The sequence below is a fragment of the Anas platyrhynchos genome, chromosome 17 (assembly GCF_047663525.1).
Source record: "Anas platyrhynchos isolate ZD024472 breed Pekin duck chromosome 17, IASCAAS_PekinDuck_T2T, whole genome shotgun sequence".
Taxonomy (NCBI): domain Eukaryota; kingdom Metazoa; phylum Chordata; class Aves; order Anseriformes; family Anatidae; genus Anas; species Anas platyrhynchos.
The window spans coordinates 1,654,921-1,676,365 of record NC_092603.1 but is presented as its reverse complement, the minus strand read 5'-3'; the positions used below and the strand labels follow the sequence as shown (position 1 = coordinate 1,676,365).

Sequence of the window (21,445 nt, the reverse complement as noted above, 5' to 3'; positions counted from 1 at the left end):
TTTGGGGCCAGGAAGACATGCTGCACATCAGGAGGAGCTATGGCCAAGGCTGAGCTGCAGCCCAGAGCTCCTCCTACAAAGCTGATGAGGGGTTAAGTACCTTGGGCTGGGCCTGAACAGAGCCTCAGGGCATGGAAATGCCCCTACAGAGGAAGAGCCTGAGAGTCTGGGCTCTGCCAGGGTGCTCAGTGGGGGGAAAAGCCTTTGGTGCAGCTCACAGCTCCCTGCCCACCAGCAGACCTCAGAGGTGCACCCTGTAAGGCAAGTAGAGCCTGGCTGGAAGCCACCCAGGCAGTGTCTTGGTTGCAGGAGGCGAACCGTGGTCAGAAGACATTAAGAACCAGTACGGGAACAGGCACATTGATTGCCCCATTAAGATAGGTTCGGCCAAACTCAGCAAACCTCTCAGACAATCTCGAACTGAAAGTTGCTGGAAATAGGTGCACCGGAGCTGGGAAGAAGCTCAAGCTGAGAGAAGCAGACCTGTGCACACAACTGCCCCTCGCTGGTAAGCAGCTGCACATTATGGGGAATCATATGTCCTTAGGAACAAAGTCCTGGTAACCTTACAGCTTATTCTTCTACTTAACAATCGGACAGTTTATGATCCCGAAACATGGGACCAAATTGAGGTTGAGATGTGGGACTCTGCAACTACAAATGACAAGGTTGCAGTGGGATTGCTCGGCACCTGGTGAGCAATCTCTGAGGCCTTAAAGAGCCATGTGGGGCCACAGTCAGAAACGTGTGGTTTGTCAGATAGTGAGGGAGCTGGGCTCCTTTACTGATCCGACTGCTAGGGCATCGGTCCTTCTGCCGCTACAGCCATGGAAGGCTTTTGCTGTTCCGCCCCCTGTTGACCTGAACGTGCCTTTTGAGCCAGGCCTCATTGGCTTGAAAAGGAGATGGGTATGTTTTTCTTTGATCTGGGAAGAACGGGAGACATAAGGCCCAAAGACCAAGTTGCTTGACAACTTAAAGCAAGATCTATTGTTCAAAAGGAATGGAAAATGGAGACTGTTAAGTCACGGAACTTCAAGGATTGTTTGTTACCTTTCCTGATTGTACGTATGTATTGGCATACTCGGGTTTAGTATGTAAAAGCGATGTTCTATATATTTAGAATGTTTGATGTTCGTGTGTGCGTGTTGGTGGAGCGTAGACTCCCCGCACACCCAGCGCTGTTTACTTGCCTTTTATACCTTTTATACCTTTTGTAAATATTATTTTCTGAATATTACTAAATTCAGATTGAGTTGAGACTTCATTTATAACAAGGTAGGTACTCTCCATTGTTTATGCAGACAAGAGGCAGGATTTTTCCTTTTCCACATGATTCCCCCCTTTGAGACAGGGCCTGAGCATCTAAAGCTCAGCACCAGACTTGGGAGGTCATGCAAAAGGGGAAAGGAAAAGCAGGATCTGACCCATGTTGCTGTTCGAGGGTGGGAGATAGCTGTCAGGACGCAAAGCATGCAGCTTGTTGCTCACTGCTCCTCTCTTGGCTGCAGCCAAGAAATGAGCTGGGCTCTGTGAAAAAGGATGCAAGTCCTCAGCAGGAAGGCTCTGGATCTGCAGTGTTGTTTCCTGAGCCGTGCCTTAGACTCTGTTGCTGAGGTTTCTGAGGGGGCACAGGACGGGGTTGGAGCTGGGCAAAGAGCTCAAAACGAGACGGGGCAAAGGGCAGCTCTCTGTGGGTTGCACCCCCTTTTAGGCCATATCCACCTGCCCCAACATGAGCTCCTCAGTGGGCTGCAGTTTAGAGATCTGATCCACTCTGCCACACCGGGGGCTGCAGCAGGACAGCCTGCTTCCCCGTGGTCCTGGCCACAGGCTTCAGGGGAAATTCTGTCCTGGTGCCTGGAGGACCTCCTTCTTCCTTTGTCACTGACCTTAGTGTCTGCAAGGGTTGTTTTCATCTCATTTTCTCACTCCTCTCTGACGATTGCTGATGTGCAGCAGCTTTTTCCTTTCTTAAACCTGTGTCCCAGCTGGCTTTTACCCCCAATCAATGGCCTGCAGCTGGGCTGGCGCTGGGGAGGGACAGGGACAGGGACTGCTGCATTCCCCCAAACCTACCCTGCCATTTCTCTTGTCCCAGCAGGTTCCAGTTTGACATCTACCTTTCAGCTGTGATTGTCCCAGCCTGCAGGAGGGCAGGAAATGGCCACGGCACATCCAGCTGAGGTAGGGGCTTGGAGAAGCAGCCAGGAGAGGCCAAGGGGGAAGGGATGTGAATGCAGGGGGAAGATGAGGTGCCGTCAGCCAGCATTTGTGTGCTGGGCACAGAGAAGCCACTGGGACTGGAGCTTCTGTCATCAACAGGCTGCTTCTACATGGAGCCTCTTTGCTTGCAGGAACCCGTGACCTTCGTGGAGGTGGCAGTGTATTTCAGCAGGGAGGAGTGGGAGCTGCTGCATCCTGCACAGCGAGTGCTCTACCGGGACGTGATGCTGGAGACGTATGAGTCCATAACTTCACTGGGTGAGTGAGGGCTTTGCTTCCTTTTCTCCTCAGTAGGGGAGCTTTCGTGGTGTAGAAGAAGCCTCTGTGAGCAAGACATATAATAAACACAATGCAATTATTTACTGCATACAGAAGGAAAAAGAAAAAAAAAAAAAAAAAAAAAAAAACAAAAAACCAGCATCCTAAAACCACACAGAAAAAAAGATAAGGATGAGTTAAGAAGACAGTAGTGTGTTATCCACTGTAACATATATATATTATGATATAATGATACAATCATAATATAATATGAAAAATAATACTGTATATTAGAATATTTAATAATATAATAATATACAAACTATATAGCTATATAGACATATACTTGTACATATATGTATATATTATAGTTATATAGACATGCGTCCAAAAGAGCTTTTCTTGGTGGTTGCATGTAAATCTTCCTTCTCAGCATTGCCTTCCTCAGTTTTCCCCTAAACCTTCTTGAAGTCAACTGCATTGAATAAGTAGGTAAAAGGTAAGGCAAATAAGTAAGCCCCTGCAGTATTTTCAGAGATAGAAGAGCCTTGGTGTCTTCTAACAAAGCTAGTCTATGTTGCTGACCTGAATGATACTGGGCCTTAAAAGTGGCTTTACAGGAAGGGAGTGATTACATAGTACACGTGGACGCTTAGCAGCTGTGTCAAAACCATGGAAATCATAGAGTCATAGAACGGCCTGGATTGAAAAGGACCTTAAAGATCTTCGAGTTTCAACCCCCCTGCTCTGGGCAAGGTTGCCAACCAGTAGAGGAGGCTTCCCAGAGTTGCATCAAGCCTGGCCTTGAATGCCTCCAGGGCTGGGGCATCCACAACCTCCCTGGGCAAACTGTTCCAGTGTCTCACCACCCTCTGAGTGAAAAACTTTCTCCTCATTTCCAACCTAAATCTCCCCTCTTAGTTTAAAACCATCCCCCCTTGTCCTATCACTACCAACACATGTAAGCATGCGTTCCCCCTCCTGTTGATACGCTCCCTTCAAACACTGGAAGGCCGCAGTGAGGTCTCCCTGGAGCCTTCTCCTCTCCAAGCTAAACAAGCTCAATTTCCTCAAGCTTTATGCATAGGAAGGTTTTCCAGCCCTCTGATCATCTTAGTAGCCCTCCAAATGCTCTCATCTCCTCTGTTTATGTCATTTAAGGACTCCTTCCATCCCCCAAACCCGTGGTGATCTCCCAGCTTGAAGAAGGGGAAGATCCCTGGATCCCAGATCTGCATGGCGTGGAGGATGTGACAGGAGACCTCAGCCCAGGTGAGGTGGTGGAGGAAGGGAGGAGATTGGGGTTGGCAAAAGCCAAGATCAGAGGATCAGAGAGCTCTGTCTGGGCAATATTGTGGGCACTATGGGCTGGTTGTGGATTTCCTCTGTCATCCAGCAGGTGACAGGATCACAAAAGCAGCGGAGCCTCTTCAGAAAGGTGGCGTGGCCCAAAGGCAGCTGAATGCTGTCTCTGTGGGAAAAACCAGAAGGGGAGTGCAAAAGGGCCTGGAGCATGGAAAGCATCTCAAGAAGCCACTGAAAACCCATCGAGGAAATGGAGCTCGGAAGCCCCTAGATGGCAGCAAAGGTCAAAAGGAGGCTAAAGAACTGACAATGAAGCAAGGCTGCCAGAAGAAATTGGAGAACCAATGTGACGAGTGTGGAAGAATCTTTAAAAGTCATTCCTATCTTCTTAAGCACCGGCGCATCCACACAGGAGACAAACCCTACAAGTGCGCTGAGTGTGGGAAGAGCTACATAAAAAGTTCCAGTCTTGTTATACACCAGCGGATTCACACAGGAGAGAGACCCTACAACTGCTTGGAGTGTGAGCAGAGCTTCAGCGACAGCTCTTCACTCATCTACCATCAATATGTTCACAAAGGAGAGAAACCCTACAAGTGCCCTGAGTGTGGGAAGGGCTTCATAAAGATTTCTGTACTCAATTTGCACAAATGGATTCATAAAGAAGAGAGACCCTACAAGTGTCCTGAGTGTGGGAAGGGCTTCATAAGGAGTTTTTCATTCAATCTGCATAAACGGATCCACGCAGGAGAGAGACCCTACAAATGCCCTGAGTGTGGGAAGAGCTTCCCTTCGAGTTATAGATTCAATGCGCACAAATGGATCCACACAGGAGAGATGCCCTACAAGTGCCCTGAGTGTGGGAAGGGCTTCCAGTCGAGATATAGACTCAAATTGCACAAACGGATCCACACAGGAGAGAGACCCTACAAGTGTCCTGACTGTGCAAAGGCCTTTGAGAGCTGTTCTGACCTTAGATCACACAAGTGTGTCCACAAAGGAGACAAGCTGTAGCAGTGCAGAAACTGTAAAAACATTGTGTGTGCGTGTGCATGAGTTCCTCTCTCAGAAATTTCTGAGAAGGCCCGTGGAAGAGACTGCCCTCTGATAAAGGTGACCATTTCATCCCTTGTCTGGGAAATGCCTTTTCTCGGGGGTGTGAAAGGGGAAAGGGAAGGGGAAGAATAAAATACCTGATTTGTCCCAGAGCTTGTGTTTTCATTGGGGCCTGCTTTCTTAAAATGAAAAACGGAAGGACAGGAAAGGTGCAAGGGGGCTTTGTTTCTGGTGTCAGTTCCAGCCCAGTGCTTGCTTCTGGGGGGAGACATGTTCAGCACACAACCCCACCACCCTTCCTAAATGTGCTGCTACACGTGTTTAGGAAACCTATGTGCCTATGAAGACAACAAGCGGAGGGAGTTGGTGGTGTTCAGCCTGGAGAAGAGAAGGCTCCAGGGAGACCTTGTTGCAGCCCTCCAGTACCAAAAGTGGGCCTACAAGAAAGCAGGAGAGAGACACTTTATTAGGGAGTGTATTGGTAAGACAAGGAGGAACGACTTTAAACTCAAAGAGGGTAGGTTCAGATTAGATATTGGGAAAAAAATCTTTCCTGTGAGGGTGGTGAGGCACTGACACGCGTTGCCCAGAGAAGTTGTGGATGCCCTATCCCTGGAGGTGTTCAAGGCCAGGTTGCATGGGGCTCTGAGGAATCTGACCTAGTGGAAATTGTCCCTTCCCATAGCAGGAGGCTTGGAATTCGATACTCTTTACGGCAACCCAAGCTGTTGTATGATTATGATCTCTCCCCAGTGAAGCTGGTTGTGACCGTGTTGGTTTTCTCACGCTGCTCCCTCCCTTGCAGCATCGACTTCCTGGTAATATGTACTGCAAAATGCTGCTGACATAATAAGTAGTCACCAGTGCTACCAGCCTCACTCCTCATTCCTTTGAGGAATCTGCCACCACCCATGAGCGGGGGTTGCTCTCGCCATGTGGGGTGGAAAGGCAGAAGGTACAGAGGAGAAGAGACCAGACCCATCTTTGCAAAGTGGTGCTGCTAAGCTGACTGGCAATATAGACCAGTTCTATAAAAGGCCTGCATGTTCTCACCCTGCTGGCCCACAGTGAAGGCATCACCCAAGAAGGGCTACTGCTGAAGGTTCTGAACTTCTGATCATCATTTGCAGAGATTTCTGCTAGCTTCTTCATCTCACAGCAGCATACATACACTGGTGTGCTTTCCTCTCAGCAGGCTTAAGCCCATCTTTTGAGACTACTTTCTAGAGCCAGTCTTCACAGCAGATACATGCCGGGTGCCCTAGCCCTTGCACCCACAGTGATGCAGCTTTGTGTTTGGTTGCTGATGGCTCCCAGGAGAAGCGCCATCATTGCAAAAAGCAAGCTTAAAACAAAGCAATTGTTTGCACAGGTAGGGTCTCAGGATGTTTTTCGACAAAGGATGAAACAGCACCCAAGGACAGACTTACAAAGCTTTTCTGAAGTTTAGTCACGACCCTGAGACCCCTCCTCCACTAGGGAAAGGACAGGAAGAGAGCAATTAGCAGCAGCTTATTTAGAGCTTGCAAAGCAGGGTGGTGCAAACACCTCCAGTCACACCATTAAACCCATCCTGACCCTGGCAATGCCTTCCCTCATTGCCATGCACAGCAGGACAGCAGCAGGGCCTTGGGTTGCCCGCAGTCATATGTTGATGTGCCCTGAGATCTTGCTCTTCTCCAGGGCTGAAGTTATCTCAGAACAGGACTCGGGGGCTCGTGTCACCTAGTGGGTTGTTGCCCCTACTACATCCCAGCTAAGTGCTCAGGCCTTTGCTTGCAGCTCTGGGCAGAGACAAAGCCATCAGTGACCTGCTGCTAGGAGAGTTAACTCTTTCCTTGCAGAGCAGGGAAGGCTGAGCAGGGCGGAGCGCTGAACCCTTTCCTCACACAGTGGCATGCTCTGGGGGAGCCAACAGAGAAGGCCGAGGTCAAGCCCTAACCAACCTCTGATTTTCTGTGCTGCAGCTTCACAACACATTCTGGTTTGGGGCCAGGAAGACATGCTGCACATCAGGAGGAGCTATGGCCAAGGCTGAGCTGCAGCCCAGAGCTCCTCCTACAAAGCTGATGAGGGGTTAAGTACCTTGGGCTGGGCCTGAACAGAGCCCCAGGGCATGGAAATGCCCCTACAGAGGAAGAGCCTGAGAGTCTGGGCTCTGCCAGGGTGCTCAGTGGGGGGAAAAGCCTTTGGTGCAGCTCACAGCTCCCTGCCCACCAGCAGACCTCAGAGGTGCACCCTGTAAGGCAAGTAGAGCCTGGCTGGAAGCCACCCAGGCAGTGTCTTGGTTGCAGGAGGTGAACCGCGTCCATCCTGCAGCTGCGTCCAGGCTCAGGATACTTGGCGTCCTCCAGCCTACACGACTCAGAGGAGCCAGGCTGCCTGCAAGGAGGGTGGGAGCAGCCTACTGTGGACTCGAGGTATGTTATAAATGGAGTGGTAATTCGTGTCGAGAAAATGGTTGATATTCATAAAGAAGGGGGAGATGTGGGAGTGTGCCCATGGAGGTCGGACAGCCCCGTGTTTGAGATAACATTAGACTCTTAACGATGAGGCCATCGGGAATATAAAAGAGTTTAGCGGGAACAAAGAAGGGTGATTCAGGAGACTCCATGCAGTCTCAGGTTTCTTGTTCTCCAGCTGGTCTTTTGTTCTCCAGCCATTAAGGCATGGAAGTTTCTGAGTGTTTGCTGTTGTTATATGCAAAGTTGCTTGACCAATGAAAAGTTGTTTTGAAAAGAACTGCTGTGGAGAGAAAGGTATAAGAGGGGAGCCTGCCCTCAAGATTAAAAAAGATAAGAAAAAGGCAACACGATGTGATGAAGTTATGTCATCAATAAAGAAGCAGAAAGAAGGAATGAACAGGAACAGGCTAGCGGAACAGAGACCAGTACGGGAACAGGCACATTGATTGCCCCATTAAGATAGGTTCGGCCAAACTCAGCAAACCACTCAGAGAATCTCAAACTGAAAGTTGCGGGAATTAGGCGCACCGGAGCTGGGAAGAAGCTCAAGCTGAGAGAAGCGGACCTGTGCACACAACTGCCCCTCGCTGGTAAGCAGCTGCACATTATGGGGAATCATATGTCCTTAGGAACAAAGTCCTGGTAACCTTACAGCTTATTCTTCTATTTAACAATCAGACAGTTTATGATCCCGAAACATGGGACCAAATTGAGGTCAAGGTGTGGGACTCTGCAACTACAAATGACAAGGTTGCAGTGGGATTGCTGGGCACCTGGCGAGCAATCTCTGAGGCCTTAAAGAGCCATGTGGGGCCACAGTCAGAAACGTGTGGTTTGTCAGATAGTGAGGGAGCTGTGGGCTCCTTTACTGATCCGACTGCTAGGGCATCGGTCCTTCTGCCGCTACAGCCATGGAAGGCTTTTGCTGTTCCGCCCCCTGTTGACCTGAACGTGCCTTTTGAGCCAGGCCTCATTGGCTTGAAAAGGAGATGGGTATGTTTTTCTTTGATCTGGGAAGAACGGGAGACATAAGGCCCAAAGACCAAGTTGCTTGACAACTTAAAGCAAGATCTATTGTTCAAAAGGAATGGAAAATGGAGACAAGTCACGGAATTTCAAGGATTGTTTGTTACCTTTCCTGATTGTACGTATGTATTGGCATACTCGGGTTTAGTATGTAAAAGCGATGTTCTATATATTTAGAATGTTTGATGTTCGTGTGCGCGTGTTGGTGGAGCGTAGACTCCCCGCACACCCAGCGCTGTTTACTTGCCTTTTATACCTTTTATACCTTTTGTAAATATTATTTTCTGAATATTACTAAATTCAGATTGAGTTGAGACTTCATTTATAACAAGGTAGGTACTCTCCATTGTTTATGCAGACAAGAGGCAGGATTTTTCCTTTTCCACATGATTCCCCCCTTTGAGACAGGGCCTGAGCATCTAAAGCTCAGCACCAGACTTGGGAGGTCATGCAAAAGGGGAAAGGAAAAGCAGGATCTGACCCATGTTGCTGTTCAAGGGTGGGAGATAGCTGTCAGGACGCAAAGCATGCAGCTTGTTGCTCACTGCTCCTCTCTTGGCTGCAGCCAAGAAATGAGCTGGGCTCCGTGAAAAAGGATGCAAGTCCTCAGCAGGAAGGCTCTGGATCTGCAGTGTTGTTTCCTGAGCCGTGCCTTAGACTCTGTTGCTGAGGTTTCTGAGGGGGCACAGGACGGGGTTGGAGCTGGGCAAAGAGCTCAAAACGAGACGGGGCAAAGGGCAGCTCTCTGTGGGTTGCACCCCCTTTTAGGCCATATCCACCTGCCCCAACATGAGCTCCTCAGTGGGCTGCAGTTTAGAGATCTGATCCACTCTGCCACACCGGGGGCTGCAGCAGGACAGCCTGCTTCCCCGTGGTCCTGGCCACAGGCTTCAGGGGAAATTCTGTCCTGGTGCCTGGAGCACCTCCTTCCTCCTTTGTCACTGACCTTAGTGTCTGCAGGGTTGTTTTCATCTCATTTTCTCACTCCTCTCTGATGATTGCTGATGTGCAGCAGCTTTTTCCTTTCTTAAACCTGTGTCCCAGCTGGCTTTTACCCCCAATCAATGGCCTGCAGCTGGGCTGGTGCTGGGGAGGGACAGGGACAGGGACTGCTGCATTCCCCCAAACCTACCCTGCCATTTCTCTTGTCCCAGCAGGTTCCAGTTTGACATCTACCTTTCAGCTGTGATTGTCCCAGCCTGCAGGAGGGCAGGAAATGGCCACGGCACATCCAGCTGAGGTAGGGGCTTGGAGAAGCAGCCAGGAGAGGCCAAGGGGGAAGGGATGTGAATGCAGGGGGAAGATGAGGTGCCGTCAGCCAGCATTTGTGTGCTGGGCACAGAGAAGCCACTGGGACTGGAGCTTCTGTCATCAACAGGCTGCTTCTACATGGAGCCTCTTTGCTTGCAGGAACCCGTGACCTTCGTGGAGGTGGCGGTGTATTTCAGCAGGGAGGAGTGGGAGCTGCTGCATCCTGCACAGCGAGTGCTCTACCGGGACGTGATGCTGGAGACGTATGAGTCCATAACTTCGCTGGGTGAGTGAGGGCTTTGCTTCCTTTTCTCCTCAGTAGGGGAGCTTTCGTGGTGTAGAAGAAGCCTCTGTGAGCAAGACATATAATAAACACAATGCAATTATTTACTGCATACAGAAGGAAAAAAAATTTAAAAAAAAAACAAAAAACCCAGCAACCTAAAACCACACAGAAAAAAAGATAAGGATGAGTTAAGAAGACAGTAGTGTGTTATCCACTGTAACATATATATATTATGATATAATGATACAATCATAATATAATATGAAAAATAATACTGTATATTAGAATATTTAATAATATAATTATATATAGCTATATAGACATATACTTGTACATATATGTATATATTATAGTTATATAGACATGCGTCCAAAAGAGCTTTTCTTGGTGGTTGCATGTAAATCTTCCTTCTCAGCATTGCCTTCCTCAGTTTTCCCCTAAACCTTCTTGAAGTCAACTGCATTGAATAAGTAGGTAAAAGGTAAGGCAAATAAATAAGTCCCTGCAGTATTTTCAGAGATAGAAGAGCCTTGGTGTCTTCAAACAAAGCTAGTCTATGTTGCTGACCTGAATGATACTGGGCCTTAAAAGTGGCTTTACAGGAAAGGAGTGATTACATAGTACACGTGGACACTTAGCAGCTGTGTCAAAACCATGGAAATCATAGAGTCATAGAACGGCCTGGATTGAAAAGGACCTTAAAGATCTTCGAGTTTCAACCCCCCTGCTCTGGGCAAGGTTGCCAACCAGTAGAGGAGGCTGCCCAGAGTTGCATCAAGCCTGGCCTTGAATGCCTCCAGGGCTGGGGCATCCACAACCTCCCTGGGCAAACTGTTCCAGTGCCTCACCACCCTCTGAGTGAAAAACTTTCTCCTCATTTCCAACCTAAATCTCCCCTCTAAATTTAAAACCATCCCCCAAGCATGCGTTCCCCCTCCTGTTGATACGCTCCCTTCAAACACTGGAAGGCCGCAGTGAGGTCTCCCTGGAGCCTTCTCCTCTCCAAGCTAAACAAGCTCAATTTCCTCAAGCTTTATGCATAGGAAGGTTTTCCAGCCCTCTGATCATCTTAGTAGCCCTCCAAATGCTCTCATCTCCTCTGTTTATGTCATTTAAGGACTCCTTCCATCCCCCAAACCCGTGGTGATCTCCCAGCTTGAAGAAGGGGAAGATCCCTGGATCCCAGATCTGCATGGCGTGGAGGATGTGACAGGAGACCTCAGCCCAGGTGAGGTGGTGGAGGAAGGGAGGAGATTGGGGTTGGCAAAAGCCAAGATCAGAGGATCAGAGAGCTCTGTCTGGGCAATATTGTGGGCACTATGGGCTGGTTGTGGATTTCCTCTGTCATCCAGCAGGTGACAGGATCACAAAAGCAGCGGAGCCTCTTCAGAAAGGTGGCGTGGCCCAAAGGCAGCTGAATGCTGTCTCTGTGGGAAAAACCAGAAGGGGCGTGCAAAAGGGCCTGGAGCATGGAAAGCATCTCAAGAAGCCACTGAAAACCCATCGAGGAAATGGAGCTCGGAAGCCCCTAGATGGCAGCAAAGGTCAAAAGGAGGCTAAAGAACTGACAATGAAGCAAGGCTGCCAGAAGAAATTGGAGAACCAATGTGACGAGTGTGGAAGAATCTTTAAAAGTCATTCCTATCTTCTTAAGCACCGGCGCATCCACACAGGAGACAAACCCTACAAGTGCACTGAGTGTGGGAAGAGCTACATAAAAAGATACAATCTTGTTATACACCAGCGGATTCACACAGGAGAGAGACCCTACAAGTGCTTGGAGTGTGAGAAGAGCTTCAGAAGGAGCTCTTCACTCGCCTCCCATAAGTATTTTCACACAGGAGAGAGACCTCACAAGTGCTCACAGTGTGAGAAGAGCTACAGAAGAAGAGCAGATCTCATCTCCCACCAGGGCTTTCACACAGGAGAGAAGCCCTACAAGTGCCCTGAGTGTGGGAAGGGCTTCATAAAGATTTCTGTACTCAATTTGCACAAATGGACCCATAAAGAAGAGAGACCCTACAAGTGTCCTGAGTGTGGGAAGGGCTTCATAAGGAGTTTTTCATTCAATCTGCATAAACGGATCCACGCAGGAGAGAGACCCTACAAGTGCCCTGATTGTGAGAAGACCTTCCAGTCGAATCAGGGACTCAACTTGCACAAACGGATCCACACAGGAGAGAGACACTACAAGTGTCCTGAGTGTGGGAAGAGCTTCCCTTCGAGTTATAGACTCAATGCGCACAAATGGATCCACACAGGAGAGATGCCCTACAAGTGTCCTGAGTGTGGGATGAGCTTCCCTTCGAGTTATAGACTCAATGCGCACAAATGGATCCACACAGGAGACAAACCCTACAAGTGCGCTGAGTGTGGGAAGGGCTTCATAAGGATTTCTGTACTCAATTTGCACAAATGGATCCATAAACAAGAGAGACCCTACAAGTGTCCTGAGTGTGGGAAGGGCTTCATAAGGAGATTTTTATTCAATCTGCATAAACGGATCCACACAGGAGAGAGACTGTACAAGTGCCCTGATTGTGAGAAGACCTTCCAGTCGAATCATAGACTCAACTTGCACAAACGGATCCACACAGGAGAGAGACCCTACAAGTGTCCTGAGTGTGGGAAGAGCTTCCCTTCGAGTTATAGACTCAATGAGCACAAATGGATCCACACAGGAGAGATGCCCTACAAGTGCCCTGAGTGTGGGAAGGGCTTCCAGTCGAGATATAGACTCAAATTGCACAAACGGATCCACACAGGAGAGAGACCCTACAAGTGTCCTGACTGTGCAAAGGCCTTCGAGAGCTGTTCTGACCTTAGATCACACAAGTGTGTCCACAAAGGAGACAAGCTGTAGCAGTGCAGAAACTGTAAAAACATTGTGTGTGTGCGTGCATGAGTTCCTCTCTCAGAAATTTCTGAGAAGGCCCGTGGAAGAGACTGCCCTCTGATAAAGGTGACCATTTCATCCCTTGTCTGGGAAATGCCTTTTCTCGGGGGTGTGAAAGGGGAAAGGGAAGGGGAAGAATAAAATACCTGATTTGTCCCAGAGCTTGTGTTTTCATTGGGGCCTGCTTTCTTAAAATGAAAAACGGAAGGACAGGAAAGGTGCAAGGGGGCTTTGTTTCTGGTTTCAGTTCCAGCCCAGTGCTTGCTTCTGGGGGGAGACATGTTCGGCACACAACCCCACCACCCTTCCTAAATGTGCTGCTACACGTGTTTAGGAAACCTATGTGCCTATGAAGACAACAAGCGGAGGGAGTTGGTGGTGTTCAGCCTGGAGAAGAGAAGGCTCCAGGGAGACCTTGTTGCAGCCCTCCAGTACCAAAAGTGGGCCTACAAGAAAGCAGGAGAGAGACACTTTATTAGGGAGTGTATTGGTAAGACAAGGAGGAACGACTTTAAACTCAAAGAGGGTAGGTTCAGATTAGATATTGGGAAAAAAATCCTTTCTGTGAGGGTGGTGAGGCACTGACACGCGTTGCCCAGAGAAGTTGTGGATGCCCTATCCCTGGAGGTGTTCAAGGCCAGGTTGCATGGGGCTCTGAGGAATCTGACCTAGTGGAAATTGTCCCTTCCCATAGCAGGAGGCTTGGAATTCGATACTCTTTACGGCAACCCAAGCTGTTGTATGATTATGATCTCTCCCCAGTGAAGCTGGTTGTGACCGTGTTGGTTTTCTCACGCTGCTCCCTCCCTTGCAGCATCGACTTCCTGGTAATATGTACTGCAAAATGCTGCTGACATAGTAAGTAGTCACCAGTGCTATCAGCCTCACTCCTCATTCCTTTGAGGAATCTGCCACCACCCATGAGCGGGGGTTGCTCTCGCCATGTGGGGTGGAAAGGCAGAAGGTACAGAGGAGAAGAGACCAGACCCATCTTTGCAAAGTGGTGCTGCTAAGCTGACTGGCAATATAGACCAGTTCTATAAAAGGCCTGCATGTTCTCACCCTGCTGGCCCACAGTGAAGGCATCACCCAAGAAGGGCTACTGCTGAAGGTTCTGAACTTCTGATCATCATTTGCAGAGATTTCTGCTAGCTTCTTCATCTCACAGCAGCATACACTGGTGTGCTTTCCTCTCAGCAGGCTTAAGCCCATCTTTTGAGACTACTTTCTAGAGCCAGTCTTCACAGCAGATACATGCCGGGTGCCCTAGCCCTTGCACCCACAGTGATGCAGCTTTGTGTTTGGTTGCTGATGGCTCCCAGGAGAAGCGCCATCATTGCAAAAAGCAAGCTTAAAACAAAGCAATTGTTTGCACAGGTAGGGTCTCAGGATGTTTTTCGACAAAGGATGAAACTGCACCCAAGGACAGACTTACAAAGCTTTTCTGAAGTTTAGTCATGACCCTGAGACCCCTCCTCCACTAGGGAAAGGACAGGAAGAGAGCAATTAGCAGCAGCTCATTTAGAGCTTGCAAAGCAGGGTGGTGCAAACACCTCCAGTCACACCATTAAACCCATCCTGACCCTGGCAATGCCTTCCCTCATTGCCATGCACAGCAGGACAGCAGCAGGGCCTTGGGTTGCCCGCAGTCATATGTTGATGTGCCCTGAGATCTTGCTCTTCTCCAGAGCTGAAGTTATCTCAGAACAGGACTCGGGGGCTCGTGTCACCTAGTGGGTTGTTGCCCCTACTACATCCCAGCTAAGTGCTCAGGCCTTTGCTTGCAGCTCTGGGCAGAGACAAAGCCATCAGTGGCCTGCTGCTAGGAGAGTTAACTCTTTCCTTGCAGAGCAGGGAAGGCTGAGCAGGGCGGAGCGCTGAACCCTTTCCTCACACAGTGGAATGCTCTGGGGGAGCCAACAGAGAAGGCCGAGGTCAAGCCCTAACCAACCTCTGATTTTCTGTGCTGCAGCTTCACAACACATTCTGGTTTGGGGCCAGGAAGACGTGCTGCACATCAGGAGGAGCTATGGCCAAGGCTGAGCTGCAGCCCAGAGCTCCTCCTACAAAGCTGATGAGGGGTTAAGTACCTTGGGCTGGGCCTGAACAGAGCCCCAGGGCATGGAAATGCCCCTACAGAAGAAGAGCCTGAGAGTCTGGGCTCTGCCAGGGTGCTCAGTGGGGGGAAAAGCCTTTGGTGCAGCTCACAGCTCCCTGCCCACCAGCAGACCTCAGAGGTGCACCCTGTAAGGCAAGTAGAGCCTGGCTGGAAGCCACCCAGGCAGTGTCTTGGTTGCAGGAGGTGAACCGCGTCCATCCTGCAGCTGCGTCCAGGCTCAGGATACTTGGCGTCCTCCAGCCTACACGACTCAGAGGAGCCAGGCTGCCTGCAAGGAGGGTGGGAGCAGCCTACTGTGGACTCGAGGTATGTTATAAATGGAGTGGTAATTCGTGTCGAGAAAATGGTTGATATTCATAAAGAAGGGGGAGATGTGGGAGTGTGCCCATGGAGGTCGGACAGCCCCGTGTTTGAGATAACATTAGACTCTTAACGATGAGGCCATCGGGAATATAAAAGAGTTTAGCGGGAACAAAGAAGGGTGATTCAGGAGACTCCATGCAGTCTCAGGTTTCTTGTTCTCCAGCTGGTCTTTTGTTCTCCAGCCATTAAGGCATGGAAGTTTCTGAGTGTTTGCTGTTGTTATATGCAAAGTTGCTTGACCAATGAAAAGTTGTTTTGAAAAGAACTGCTGTGGAGAGAAAGGTATAAGAGGGGAGCCTGCCCTCAAGATTAAAAAAGATAAGAAAAAGGCAACACGATGTGATGAAGTTATGTCATCAATAAAGAAGCAGAAAGAAGGAATGAACAGGAACAGGCTAGCGGAACGGAGAACAGTACGGGAACAGGCACATTGATTGCCCCATTAAGATAGGTTCGGCCAAACTCAGCAAACCACTCAGAGAATCTCAAACTGAAAGTTGCGGGAATTAGGCGCACCGGAGCTGGGAAGAAGCTCAAGCTGAGAGAAGCGGACCTGTGCACACAACTGCCCCTCGCTGGTAAGCAGCTGCACATTATGGGGAATCATATGTCCTTAGGAACAAAGTCCTGGTAACCTTACAGCTTATTCTTCTACTTAACAATCAGACAGTTTATGATCCTGAAACATGGGACCAAATTGAGGTCAAGGTGTGGGACTCTGCAACTACAAATGACAAGGTTGCAGTGGGATTGCTGGGCACCTGGCGAGCAATCTCTGAGGCCTTAAAGAGCCATGTGGGGCCACAGTCAGAAACGTGTGGTTTGTCAGATAGTGAGGGAGCTGTGGGCTCCTTTACTGATCCGACTGCTAGGGCATCGGTCCTTCTGCCGCTACAGCCATGGAAGGCTTTTGCTGTTCCGCCCCCTGTTGACCTGAACGTGCCTTTTGAGCCAGGCCTCATTGGCTTGAAAAGGAGATGGGTATGTTTTTCTTTGATCTGGGAAGAACGGGAGACATAAGGCCCAAAGACCAAGTTGCTTGACAACTTAAAGCAAGATCTATTGTTCAAAAGGAATGGAAAATGGAGACTGTTAAGTCACGGAACTTCAAGGATTGTTTGTTACCTTTCCTGATTGTACGTATGTATAGGCATACTCGGGTTTAGTATGTAAAAGCAATGTTCTATATAGTTAGAATGTTTGATGTTCGTGTGTGCATGTTGGTGGAGCGTAGACTCCCCGCACACCCAGCGCTGTTTACTTGCCTTTTATACCTTTTATACCTTTTGTAAATATTATTTTCTGAATATTACTAAATTCAGATTGAGTTGAGACTTCATTTATAACAAGGTAGGTACTCTCCATTGTTTATGCAGACAAGAGGCAGGATTTTTCCTTTTCCACATGATTCCCCCCTTTGAGACAGGGCCTGAGCATCTAAAGCTCAGCACCAGACTTGGGAGGTCATGCAAAAGGGGAAAGGAAAAGCAGGATCTGACCCATGTTGCTGTTCAAGGGTGGGAGATAGCTGTCAGGACGCAAAGCATGCAGCTTGTTGCTCACTGCTCCTCTCTTGGCTGCAGCCAAGAAATGAGCTGGGCTCTGTGAAAGAGGATGCAAGTCCTCAGCAGGAAGGCTCTGGATCTGCAGTGTTGTTTCCTGAGCCGTGCCTTAGACTCTGTTGCTGAGGTTTCTGAGGGGGCACAGGACGGGGTTGGAGCTGGGCAAAGAGCTCAAAACGAGACGGGGCAAAGGGCAGCTCTCTGTGGGTTGCACCCCCTTTTAGGCCATATCCACCTGCCCCAACATGAGCTCCTCAGTGGGCTGCAGTTTAGAGATCTGATCCACTCTGCCACACCGGGGGCTGCAGCAGGACAGCCTGCTTCCCCGTGGTCCTGGCCACAGGCTTCAGGGGAAATTCTGTCCTGGTGCCTGGAGCACCTCCTTCCTCCTTTGTCACTGACCTTAGTGTCTGCAGGGTTGTTTTCATCTCATTTTCTCACTCCTCTCTGATGATTGCTGATGTGCAGCAGCTTTTTCCTTTCTTAAACCTGTGTCCCAGCTGGCTTTTACCCCCAATCAATGGCCTGCAGCTGGGCTGGTGCTGGGGAGGGACAGGGACAGGGACTGCTGCATTCCCCCAAACCTACCCTGCCATTTCTCTTGTCCCAGCAGGTTCCAGTTTGACATCTACCTTTCAGCTGTGATTGTCCCAGCCTGCAGGAGGGCAGGAAATGGCCACGGCACATCCAGCTGAGGTAGGGGCTTGGAGAAGCAGCCAGGAGAGGCCAAGGGGGAAGGGATGTGAATGCAGGGGGAAGATGAGGTGCCGTCAGCCAGCATTTGTGTGCTGGGCACAGAGAAGCCACTGGGACTGGAGCTTCTGTCATCAACAGGCTGCTTCTACATGGAGCCTCTTTGCTTGCAGGAACCCGTGACCTTCGTGGAGGTGGCAGTGTATTTCAGCAGGGAGGAGTGGGAGCTGCTGCATCCTGCACAGCGAGTGCTCTACCGGGACGTGATGCTGGAGACGTATGAGTCCATAACTTCGCTGGGTGAGTGAGGGCTTTGCTTCCTTTTCTCCTCAGTAGGGGAGCTTTCGTGGTGTAGAAGAAGCCTCTGTGAGCAAGACATATAATAAACACAATGCAATTATTTACTGCATACAGAAGGAAAAAGAAAAAAAAAAACAAAAAACAAAAAACCAGCATCCTAAAACCACACAGAAAAAAAGATAAGGATGAGTTAAGAAGACAGTAGTGTGTTATCCACTGTAACATATATATATTATGATATAATGATACAATCATAATATAATATGAAAAATAATAGTGTATATTAGAATATTTAATAATATAATAATATACAAACTATATAGCTATATAGACATATACTTGTATATATATGTATATATTATAGTTATATAGACATGCGTCCAAAAGAGCTTTTCTTGGTGGTTGCATGTAAATCTTCCTTCTCAGCATTGCCTTCCTCAGTTTTCCCCTAAACCTTCTTGAAGTCAACTGCATTGAATAAGTAGGTAAAAGGTAAGGCAAATAAGTAAGCCCCTGCAGTATTTTCAGAGATAGAAGAGCCTTGCTGTCTTCTAACAAAGCTAGTCTATGTTGCTGACCTGAATGATACTGGGCCTTAAAAGTGGCTTTACAGGAAGGGAGTGATTACATAGTACACGTGGACACTTAGCAGCTGTGTCAAAACCATGGAAATCATAGAGTCATAGAACGGCCTGGATTGAAAAGGACCTTAAAGATCTTCGAGTTTCAACCCCCCTGCTCTGGGCAAGGTTGCCAACCAGTAGAGGAGGCTTCCCAGAGTTGCATCAAGCCTGGCCTTGAATGCCTCCAGGGCTGGGGCATCCACAACCTCCCTGGGCAAACTGTTCCAGTGCCTCACCACCCTCTGAGTGAAAAACTTTCTCCTCATTTCCAACCTAAATCTCCCCTCTTAGTTTAAAACCATCCCCCCTTGTCCTATCACTACCAACACATGTAAGCAGGCGTTCCCCCTCCTGTTGATACACTCCCTTCAAACACTGGAAGGCCACAGTGAGGTCTCCCTGGAGCCTTCTCTTCTCCAAGCTAAACAAGCTCAATTTCCTCAAGCTTTATGCACAGGGAGGTTTTCCAGCCCTCTGATCATCTTAGTAGCCCTCCAAATGCTCTCATCTCCTCTGTTTATGTCATTTAAGGACTCCTTCCATCCCCCAAACCCGTGGTGATCTCCCAGCTTGAAGAAGGGGAAGATCCCTGGATCCCAGATCTGCATGGCGTGGAGGATGTGACAGGAGACCTCAGCCCAGGTGAGGTGGTGGAGGAAGGGAGGAGATTGGGGTTGGCAGAAGGCAAAATCAGAGGATCAGAGAGCTCTGTCTGGGCAATATTGTGGGCACTATGGGCTGGTTGTGGATTTCCTCTGTCATCCAGCAGGTGACAGGATCACAAAAGCAGCGGAGCCTCTTCAGAAAGGTGGCGTGGCCCAAAGGCAGCTGAATGCTGTCTCTGTGGGAAAAACCAGAAGGGGAGTGCAAAAGGGCCTGGAGCATGGAAAGCATCTCAAGAAGCCACTGAAAACCCATCGAGGAAATGGATCTCGGAAGCCCCTAGATGGCAGCAAAGGTCAAAAGGAGGCTAAAGAACTGACAATGAAGCAAGGCTGCCAGAAGTTGGAGAACCAATGTGACAAGTGTGGAGGAATCTTTAAAAGTCATTCCTATCTTCTTATGCATCAACGCATCCACACAGGAGACAAACCTTACAAGTGCACTGAGTGTGGGAAGAGCTACCTAACAAGTTCCAGTCTTGTTATACACCAGCGGATTCACACAGGAGAGAGACCCTACAAGTGCTTGGAGTGTGAGAAGAGCTTCAGAAGCAACTCTGCACTCACCTCCCATAAGTATTTTCACACAGGAGAGAGACGTCACAAGTGCTCACAGTGTGAGAAGAGCTACAGAAGAAGAGTAGATCTCATCTCCCACCAGGGCTTTCACACCGGAGAGAAGCCCTACAAATGCCCTGAGTGTGGGAAAGGCTTCATAAGGAGTTTTTTATTCAATCTGCATAAGCGGATCCACGCAGGAGAGAGACCCTACAAGTGCCCTGATTGTGAGAAGACCTTCCAGTCGAATCATAGACTCAACTTGCACAAACGGATCCACACAGGAGAGAGACACTACAAGTGTCCTGAGTGTGGGAAGAGCTTCCGTTCGAGTTATAGACTGAATGCGCACAAATGGATGCACACAGGAGAGATGCCCTACAAGTGTCCTGAGTGTGGGAAGAGCTTCCCTTCGAGTTATAGACTCAATGCGCACAAATGGATCCACATAGGAGAGATGCCCTACAAGTGCCCTGAGTGTGGGAAGGGCTTCATAAAGATTTCTGTACTCAATTTGCACAAATGGACCCATAAAGAAGAGAGACCCTACAAGTGTCCTGAGTGTGGGAAGGGCTTCATAAGGAGTTTTTTATTCAATCTGCATAAACGGATCCACGCAGGAGAGAGACCCTACAAGTGCCCTGATTGTGAGAAGACCTTCCAGTCGAATCATGGACTCAACTTGCACAAACGGATCCACACAGGAGAGAGACACTACAAGTGTCCTGAGTGTGGGAAGAGCTTCCCTTCGAGTTATAGACTCAATGCGCACAAATGGATCCACACAGGAGAGATGCCCTACAAGTGTCCTGAGTGTGGGAAGGGCTTCCAGTCGAGATATAGACTCAAATTGCACAAACGGATCCACACAGGAGAGAGACCCTACAAGTGTCCTGACTGTGCAAAGGCCTTCGAGAGCTGTTCTGACCTTAGATCACACAAGTGTGTCCACAAAGGAGACAAGCTGTAGCAGTGCAGAAACTGTAAAAACATTGTGTGTGCGTGTGCATGAGTTCCTCTCTCAGAAATTTCTGAGAAGGCCCGTGGAAGAGACTGCCCTCTGATAAAGGTGACCATTTCATCCCTTGTCTGGGAAATGCCTTTTCTCAGGGGTGTGAAAGGGGAAAGGGAAGGGGAAGAATAAAATACCTGATTTGTCCCAGAGCTTGTGTTTTCATTGGGGCCTGCTTTCTTAAAATGAAAAACGGAAGGACAGGAAAGGTGCAAGGGGGCTTTGTTTCTGGTGTCAGTTCCAGCCCAGTGCTTGCTTCTGGGGGGAGACATGTTCAGCACACAACCCCACCACCCTTCCTAAATGTGCTGCTACACGTGTTTAGGAAACCTATGTGCCTATGAAGACAACAAGCGGAGGGAGTTGGTGGTGTTCAGCCTGGAGAAGAGAAGGCTCCAGGGAGACCTTGTTGCAGCCCTCCAGTACCAAAAGTGGGCCTACAAGAAAGCAGGAGAGAGACACTTTATTAGGGAGTGTATTGGTAAGACAAGGAGGAACGACTTTAAACTCAAAGAGGGTAGGTTCAGATTAGATATTGGGAAAAAAATCTTTCCTGTGAGGGTGGTGAGGCACTGACACGCGTTGCCCAGAGAAGTTGTGGATGCCCTATCCCTGGAGGTGTTCAAGGCCAGGTTGCATGGGGCTCTGAGGAATCTGACCTAGTGGAAATTGTCCCTTCCCATAGCAGGAGGCTTGGAATTCGATACTCTTTACGGCAACCCAAGCTGTTGTATGATTATGATCTCTCCCCAGTGAAGCTGGTTGTGACCGTGTTGGTTTTCTC

At 49.0% G+C, this 21,445-nt stretch overlaps 1 pseudogene; it reads left to right on the top strand.

The window, feature by feature from the left end:
- Positions 1–42: 42 nt before the first annotated feature.
- Positions 43–21,190, top strand: LOC113845387 (uncharacterized; annotated as a pseudogene).
- The last annotated feature ends 255 nt before the right edge of the window (positions 21,191–21,445 follow it).